This window comes from Cupressus sempervirens, chromosome 3 (genome assembly GCF_028749045.1).
Source record: "Cupressus sempervirens isolate cs-2001-9-10 chromosome 3, ASM2874904v1, whole genome shotgun sequence".
Lineage (NCBI taxonomy): Eukaryota > Viridiplantae > Streptophyta > Pinopsida > Cupressales > Cupressaceae > Cupressus > Cupressus sempervirens.
Window position 1 is genome coordinate 621442704 of NC_143120.1, and position 9626 is coordinate 621452329.

Consider the following 9626-nt stretch of genomic DNA (forward strand, 5'->3'; position numbering starts at 1 on the left):
TTGATCTTATCAATTAGTTGTATTGATGCTTTACCTTTCACAAGACATGGTACATCATTACCAAATTTAACACAACTACCCTTTTATGGTCCAATGTTCTCAAATTCAATTCTATCACCAGTCATGTGATTTGAACAACCACTATCAATTATCTATCCATTACTTTTATTCATAGAAGAGATTAGTTCAGTTTTCTCATCTTCATCAGAGTCTTATTTCATAGTGACATAGAAAAATTCTTCATCATTACTTTTGGATTCACTATCAATTTCTTCTTCAACAATATAATAGGATTTATTACCTTTATCTTTGTAGTCCTTCTCTTGTTTTCTTTTTCATCTCTTCTTCCTTTGTACTTTCCTTCCTTCCTTTCATCCTTGTCTTATCTATCAAGATATCTTACACCAATATGCCCAACTTTGTTACAAGAAAAATAGATTATAGGAATTTTACCTTTGTATTTTCCTTTTTCTCTTAAGTGTTTTAGCCATTAGTGCTTCAAGTTCATCAAGTTCATCATCAGAAGTATTGCTATCACTTTTCACTATTTTCCTTTTCCTTTCTTACTAAGAACTATTTATAATTTAAAAGAAGATTCAACAAAATTAAGATTGTAATTATCAAATTTATACATCTCAAAAGTAGTACTCCTACCAATTACACCTTATAAAGTTAGGGTATTACTTGGAGTACATCTTAGTTCTTGTATTGCAAAATTCCTAAGAGTATAAACAGGAAGCAAAGTTCTCAATACTTTGCTTATTACTTTTTCATCCTTAATCTTTCATTAGTACCTCTAATAGCATTGACAACCTCTTTGATTCTTTCGTAGTACTAAATTCTTGCCTTTCTGTCATTCTAATTTCATCAAATTTTCCTTTCAAGCTTTTTGATTTGGCTCTCATGACATTATCATCTCCTCTATAGATAACTTTTAGTTTATCCCACATCAACTTTGCATTTTTGCAATCTTTTATGTCATCAAAATTGACATAGCTTATGGCTAAAGCAATGTCCAACATTGTCTAATTGTGTTCTTTCTTTTCTTTCAGTTGTTGAGCGATCAGAGAAAGTGTTGTTATCTCCAAATATGCATTGTTGACAAAATTTAGTGAAATATCACTAATTCCATTTATATGTAGCCTCATCAATCTTTTCCATTTAAACAATCCTCTTTGTTCATTCTTGGCACCTCATTTTTGTACATCTTGATCTTTAGCTTGGAAGTACCTTGAAACTTTTCTCTACAAGCACCAATGCTTTGATACCACTTATTAGAATGTTTAGAATAACTGGGAGGTGGGAGTGTGAATCAATTATCCAAGGTCCATATGTACCAATTGAACAATAAAACACTTAAACAACTTCATATCTAATCATGCGATAGCTTGGTCTCTACATTTATCTTCCAATAATATTAACTAGTAATTCATTGTCCTGAATATAACAAACTTGCCAAATGTAAACATTAATCAATAAAACATCACAAATAATGTCCACAAAAGTTTGACAATGGGATTTAATGTGGAAACCCAATTTTGGAAAAATCACCAGTAACATGTCATCGATCTTTCACTCTTCTAAAGTGAGCTTTGTTAGGAGCCAAACTTGTTAAATGCTTACAAAACACACTACTAAATGTGACCTTGTTAAAGGATTTAATCACCTTGTCAAAACTGGTTAGGTTAGAAGACTTTATAACATTCTATTAGAATGTCACCTTGTTAAAGTATTTTCATATGACTATTAGGTCAACCTTGATTAAAGGATTTCAAATATTGTTTACAATAGTTAGAGAGTAATAGTAGTTTTTGATCTATCAAGTACAACTCACTTTGCATGTATATATCTCAATTTGGCACAAAAGCTAATTCATTTTCTAGCCTCCATTGTCATCTCAACCCTTGATCACTTGGAAATCCTTCAAGCAAGGACTCTTATTCTCTTCTCAACTACTCTCAACCTTCTTCTTAGATTCATCAATAATTACTTCAACTTTCAACCTTCAACAACATAACTAAAAGTTCATCATTGTAACTCCTTAAATGGTAATTATGTTCTTTAGTCTCTTAAACACCAATGTAGAGATAAGGATTACAATAAAATTCAATTGAATTTATCCACCTTCTTGTTTATCTTCTCTTGGAATCTATTTCTTAGGTCATTTACCTAATCTTCTCCTAGCATTAAATGATCCAACTCATCAATCCTAATCTTCAACACACTTTCCATATTCCAAGAAATCAACTTAGTTGGGAATTATGATTTCTCATAAACTTTTAAAATGTTGTTCCTGACCAATACTATTTTATGACACTCGATCATGATTGGGTTACTTGGTCATTACTAAATCTTCTACTTGGTACATATATTGACACTCGATCAATAATGATGCTCAGTCGACACTATTTTTTCTTGGCTTTTTTTGGCCCTTGGTCAACACTAGCATCACTCGACTTATACTTCAAGTTCCTTAATCTTCTTCTATGTTCCTCAGTCAAGCCTTTGCATTTAGTATGTCTTTGATTACTTCTTCAAGGCTTTAGTGTTACTTTCTTCTCCACTTGAAATATGATTTAAACAATCACTTTATTTTTTTCAAAGTCTAACTAATCAAGTGTCCATTGTAGTCTCTTCTTCATAACTCAATGTATCCTCTAGATACTTTTCTTATGACCAACTCCTCAAATCCTCTTCATCAATCAATAGATATGACACTAAAATTAGATTAAAAAACTATCTTACCAATAAGATTTGACATCAATGACAACATAACAATTGTTCCAATTTTAGTTTCCAACAAAGACCACTTAAGCCAAACATATACTTTTATATATCATAATAAAGATATTTCTTGAAGTATAAGTTAGGAAAATAATAAGTAGTTAGAATTTTTTGTCAGTGAGCTTCACTAGAACCACATAATAAGCTATAACTTTGGGAAGTTTTATTATGGATAGTTCAATTGATATATCTAAGGCTGCTTAAGATAGTTTTATGGTTGACACAAGTTTTGGATGGAAAATTAGTTGATGATTTGATATCACATAAATAGAGCACACATGACAAAGTGGTCATTTTGGCTAAGGAATTGAATTTACTTATCATTTCTAGGACTTCAAAAAGTAGGGATGAGATCATAGGTGTTAACCCTCATCTAGATGAAGATAATATTGAGTTTTTCTAGCATTTTAATGAGATGCAAGGCCAACTGGACAAGGAAACTTAACGAAAATAGTATAAAGAAAAATCTTTTGGTTAATAGAGATAATGAATCTTATGTGAAGTTATAATTGATATGTGCAATTTTATTTATGTTGGATAGATGGTATTTTTATGGTTAGAACAAAGTAAAGGTATATGGGCATGATCATATGCAAGGAACAATAAAGTACTAATTAGATATTTAGGATATCACCATAGTTACTTTTTATTATTTAACTAAACTGTTTAATGAAGTTGTAGATTTTTGTAAGAGTAGTGAACTCATTCCTTTTCAATACAACTCCTAACAAGGTTAATACCTTTAATAAGGTCTAATCCTCTAACAAAGATATGTATACTATATGACTGTAATAGACTCCTAATAGGATCAAAACCCTTTATGATGTGCTTTTGATTATTGGATCATTTTGAGGGTACCATCCCTATCAGGATTTCCCTTGGCCAAGGTTTGTAATCACCCAATTTTTTTCTAGTAAACTATAAGACCCCATTTGAGAATTTTAAATCTCTATGCTAAATCACCTTAAGTGCTTAATCAATTTTGTATAATTAACTAATCAAAATTTCTTGATCAAATTATTATTTAATGATTTATTCAATTTTATCATATAATTTTACTATTTTATCCTAAGTTTTATTTAATTATAAAAACATGTCCCCTTTATTCTATTTGCACATGAAAATATATCTTCTAATTTTAAAAGAAAAAGAAAAAGAAAATTATCTACAACTTAAACGCACACTTTACAAGGAGTGGAATTATGTTACTTTTTAGAGAGATTTTTTTTAATCTCTTTATCTCTTCTACTCTTTCTTTTACCTCTTAATCTCATCCACTGCTTTTATCTCTAGAAAGATGCCTACACATGGATAAAATGAAGAAAAAATCTCCACTGTCACTTTTGCTTGTTAATCTCTACAATCCAAATATCTTTAAATGAAGGCTCTCCCTTATTTGGTCATCTTAGATAATGCAATGTCTTCATGCTAATGGTATGCTATCATTTAGATTTCATGATAACTTGAGCACTCACTTTTACTCTTGCATAAATGCATTCTAGCTTAGCTTTTCCTTTTATTGGAATTATATTAACACCTCTAGCTTATTTATGAAGAAGTAACTTTCTTGTACTTGTGTTCTCATAGTACTTTAATATTTCATACTTATTCTACTTTTCATTGAATATACTTGGTTTCTTGGATACTTGCATCTTCATTACTTGTACTTTTTGAATCTTTGATTCTATGTTGCACCTTGCAATGGTCTCCATATTTAGGTTCATTTGAGAGCCACATTCACATCATTTTGATTCTTGCACATCATGGATACAGAGCTATAACCCACCTCTCAAATCTTGTAACTCATAGGGTTCTTTGAGGATAATGGTTAAGAAGTGTGCTTACTTTTTTGCATACATTTTCGGTGCCTAATGTGGGGTTATGACCAGGTTGTTAGCTTCATTTTGCATCATTTTTAGATTTTATTTTCACATGTCTATCATTTTATATTCCAATTAAATTATCATATGATAGATCTTTATGCTACATGTGTGATTATATATTGTTTCATTTAGTTGTATGTCTTTTTCCATATTATCGCCCACTTTTGGTAGTTCATTATAGCGGTTTAAGAACTTTGTTGCTTGGGTGTGTTTTATCACCAGGCTTCTAGAGATTTATCATATGATATTCTACTGCACTATGTTTCATCATGTAGATTTTTTATTTGCATCTATCTGATTTTAGTAGCTTAGTTTTCTTAAATTTCATTTGCATTTTAGTTTTCTAGTTTATCACAGTGGCTAATCAAGTAGTTTTGCAAGGTTTCTTTGCTTTTATTTTGATATGCCATGTACTAAATTGTATGTCCATTTTCAAAGAAAAGGAAAAAGAAAATAAAAAGAAAAAATATCTCATTTTGCTTGTAGTTATTAGCATTTCATTGTCATATTCACAAAAATATCATGAGTAGGGGTTCATATCATTGGTAGGGAATTTTTCTCTTGTCTTTCTAATATAATCACAAACTTTGACCTATTGATGTTGATAAAAGAGAGTGAGTAGGATAGGTTGCTCTTTAGTGTCCTTCATTAACTCTTTTTGGGAAAATAATTTAGAGTAGGAGAGTATGCTTTTTTCCTCTTTGACAAAAATAAAAAATCTATACATCCACTTATCATCTATTTTGTGTAGATCTCTTAGTGGGATCTTTTACCTTTAGAGGGACTATTATGTTAATAAAAAAATTCACATAGAAATAATTCAAGTGGGGAGAAAAACACTTGGCTACTCCAACCCACTATAATCATAAAGACCTTGGCAGAAACCAAAGTCTAGGGGGGTACATATTATTTTTATTCATTTACTAAGGATGCTTGTGGGATTATGACTATGAGGGAATCACTAGTTGAATATGCTTGAAGTTCTTTAGGTCCTTGAGGCATTAATCTTGCTTATCAAACCATGACATCTAAGTGCTCTTTGGGTCATGAGGCCTTAATCTTATATCAAGATGAAGGGGGATTCCATAAATGAAACCCTTACTAAGAATGTAGTAGAAGCTTCCCTATTTTAGTGGCATTGATATCTTGGTGTGAGGAACAATTCATGTCGACTACTTGGATCACCCCAAGATTTGACTTATCATATGTTCTCTTTTGGATGTTTTAACAACACTCTACCAAAAATCTAATATCATTGTGTGTGAGATGAGGGAGCATCAAGTTATAGGCCAAGGTATTGATGCAAGCCATGACCTTAAGGTAGATAATGTTAAGCTTGTCTTTGATTTTATGATAAGACCCATGGAAATATATTAAACATAACATGATAGTAGTACTAAGATTTTTACTTCGAGAAAGCACATATTTTTTTTTTATCATGCAAGGATGTTTCACACCTTGATTATTTGTAGACTACTCCATGTGTCACCTTTTTTTTGCTTGCCAAAACTTTCTTTTTTAACATATCAAATTGATGTTATAATTGAGTCTAAATATTTCTACAAGTCAATAGTGCCAAAACTATCAATAGAACAAATCAATTATGAGGTCTATCATTCTCTTTCTAGCAATTTATCACTCGACCTATTTCTAGAATGTCATTTTTGAGAGTCTCATCACCTATCTTTTGACAAAATATCACATTATTATTATTTTGTCACCTAATTTATTGATTTCATATGACTATTGTTTCAAGTCTCTTGCAATTGGACTTTATTCTTAGTTCGTTTAATGAATCCCATACTTGTTTTCACTTTTTGTTGGTTGTAAACTAGGGAGTTAGAGGTTATTTTTAGATAAAAAGAAGAGGTGGAAAGAAGGGCAAATTGCAAAGTATAAGGGAGAATAGACTCTAATTAAATCTACCAACACTCCCTTGATTAGATACGCACGCAAAAGCTATGCACGAATTAGTAAAACCACATAGAACACAAGGCTAGATGCAACATTTTCATAGGTGTAATTATTTAACTTCACATATAAAGAACCACAACATGCTCAGATGTGAGGCCTTCTAGGTTGAGACCATTATCAAATGAAACTATGAAATCAAATTCCAAGCTCACATATTCTATCTCTATTATCTCTAAGATGATGATCTTCTACATGTAACTAAGCTTCTTTTATAACCAGCTAAGCAACAAGTTGACTAGTCAAGCATTTAATTACAATATAGGTCTAGACTTGGAAGAGTAAACCAAAATCCAAGAAAATTACAATATTAAATCAATAACACTTAAAGGTAGGTCCACATGTGTGTTAGAATTTGTCTTCTAATTGTGAAAGGTACAATTAAATAAAGCAAAGTGTGTCAATCAGAATAATATGATTCACTAGATTAGAATAGTAGGAAACATGAATTGTAAAGAGTGGCACAAAACTCAAGAAATATGAAATATTAGAACTTGTGCACTTAGGAAAAGGATCTAGGATATATCCTTGACATTGTGACAATAGTGTATATTTAGAAACTAAAAAAAGAAACGCCTACTTCATGAACAATAGAACAGTACATAAAACAAGAAATATTTTTGGTTGATGCAAGATTGCTCAAAGACCCAAGTTGTTCCTAAATCAAACACCTGGGGTTTAAAAGAACTTATTTCCTCATTGGGAATTATTGATGTAATGACCTAAATCATAAATAGTCAACTCATCTGGTGTAATCCATGAACTATGTTCAACTGGCTTGTCCTTTTCTTGAACTAGGTATTCCATATAGTCTTTTCCTTTGGTGCTTCTACTTTTTCTATTATATAATATTATTTCAATGCTATATGTCTTCTTCTTAGGATATTCCAAGTTATTTTTTAGTTGATCATTTGATTAAAAATATTAAAATATAAGTGCAATATTGAATATAGGTGAAACATCCATGTCTTCTGGAAAATCTACTTCAAATGTATTTCCACTGTCAAAATTTCTTAAAATCTTACAAGAACCAAACTTCTTCATTTTTAATTTACTGTAGGTATCAAAAAGAAATTTGTTCTTCTTAAAGTGAATAATAACCTCATCACCAACTTCAAAATATTTGTGTCTCTTCCTTTAATTTTTATCTGTTTGTATTCCTAATTACTGTCATCCCGATTCATTTCCACTTCCTAATGGAAATTCTTCATTAAATCTGCAAATTGCTAAGCTTCAACACTTTTTTTTGTCTCAAAATTTATATCCCTCAACTCAGTAGTTCCCCTAGGTTTCATTGTAGTGACAATCTAAAAAGGTGTCTTCTTACTACTCCTATTAATTGAATTCTTAGATGCAAACTTTTCTTGTGCCAAAATTGAACCCCAATTAGTAGGCTTATTTCTGACTAAACACCTTAATGAGTTACCCAAACTTCTATTGACAGCTTAAGTTTATCCATCATTATGTAGATAAAATGTAGAAAAAAACTTCTTATGTGTTTACCTTGTTCCAAAGTGTTCTCTAGAAATATCCAGTAAACTTAGCATCTCTATTTGAAATAATAGTATTAGGAAAACCATGCAATCTAACCAAATTCCTTAAAGAATAATTTAGCCACATGTACAATATCAAATGTCTTCTTACAAGTTATGAATTGATCAATTAGGATTATTACCTCTATGATTTCTAGGAAACTAAGAACAAAATCCATATTGGTCTCTTCCCAAGGCTTATCAGGTATAGGTAATGGTGAATACAATCCCAAATTCTAACTATTTCCTTTTTTTATTTGACAAATCTTGCAAGTTCTCACCATATTCTCTACATCCTTATAAATATGTGGCTAAAACTACCTATTTGAAATCAATTTTACTATCTTATCAATTCCAGAATGTCCTGTAAGTGTGCCACTATATTTTCCTTTATGATCTTCTCTCTGATAGATCCACTAGGTATAAAAAAATAAGTTACTTTAAACAACATATCTTCATGAATAAAATAATCAATCCACTTATCTCTTAGAATACATTCTTTACAAGCTTTCTAAGGTTCTGCAAAATTAGGATTAGTTTCATAGAAATACTTCAAATCATTAAAACCAAGTACCTCAACTCTCATTTCCATCAACAAATTCCTCTTCTGCACAAACCATCAACAACCTTGTTTAGTTGTCAATTCTTATATTTTGATGAAAAGGAAAAGCTCTGCAAAAAATCCAACCCATTTCATATGTCTCTGATTCAACTTATTCTAACTTCCCAAATACTACAAAGCTTTATGCTCAATATTCAACACAACATCTTTAGGCATCAAATAATGTTTCCATTTCTTTAAAGATTTAATAACAACATAAAATTCTTGATCATAAACTTAATATTTTCTCTTAGAATCATTCAATTTCTCACTAAATACAACTACAGGTCTTCCTTCTTGACTCAAAACAACCCCAATTACACTTTCAGTAGCGTCACATTCAACTTGAAAAAGTTTACTCAAATCACGAAAAGAAAGTGTGGGGAATTCTTTAATCTTTTGTTTTAATGTTTCAATATTCTTTTGTGCTCCATGTCTTGTTTGAATTTATTTTATCTCCTCTCATAGTCTCAATCATAGAATTACAAATAGAATTAAAATTTCTGATGAGCTTCATATTAAAACTTGCCAACCCATCAAATGATCTTACCTCTCGAATGTTCTTAGGTGTAGGCCAATCAAGAATAGCTTTTACCTTTTATTATCCATCTTCAAACCATCAACTAAAATACCAAACCCAAGATACACAATTTCTTCCTTCATAAATGAGCATTTCTTCAAAATAATCATCAATTTCTCCACCTTCAATTTCTGCAATACTTGCTAGACATTCTCAAGATTCTCTTCTTTAGTTTTATTGAATATGAAAATTTCATATAGATATACATTTACAAACTTACCCAAGAATTTCCTCAAAACTTCATTCATCATCCTCATAAAAATACTAGGTGTATT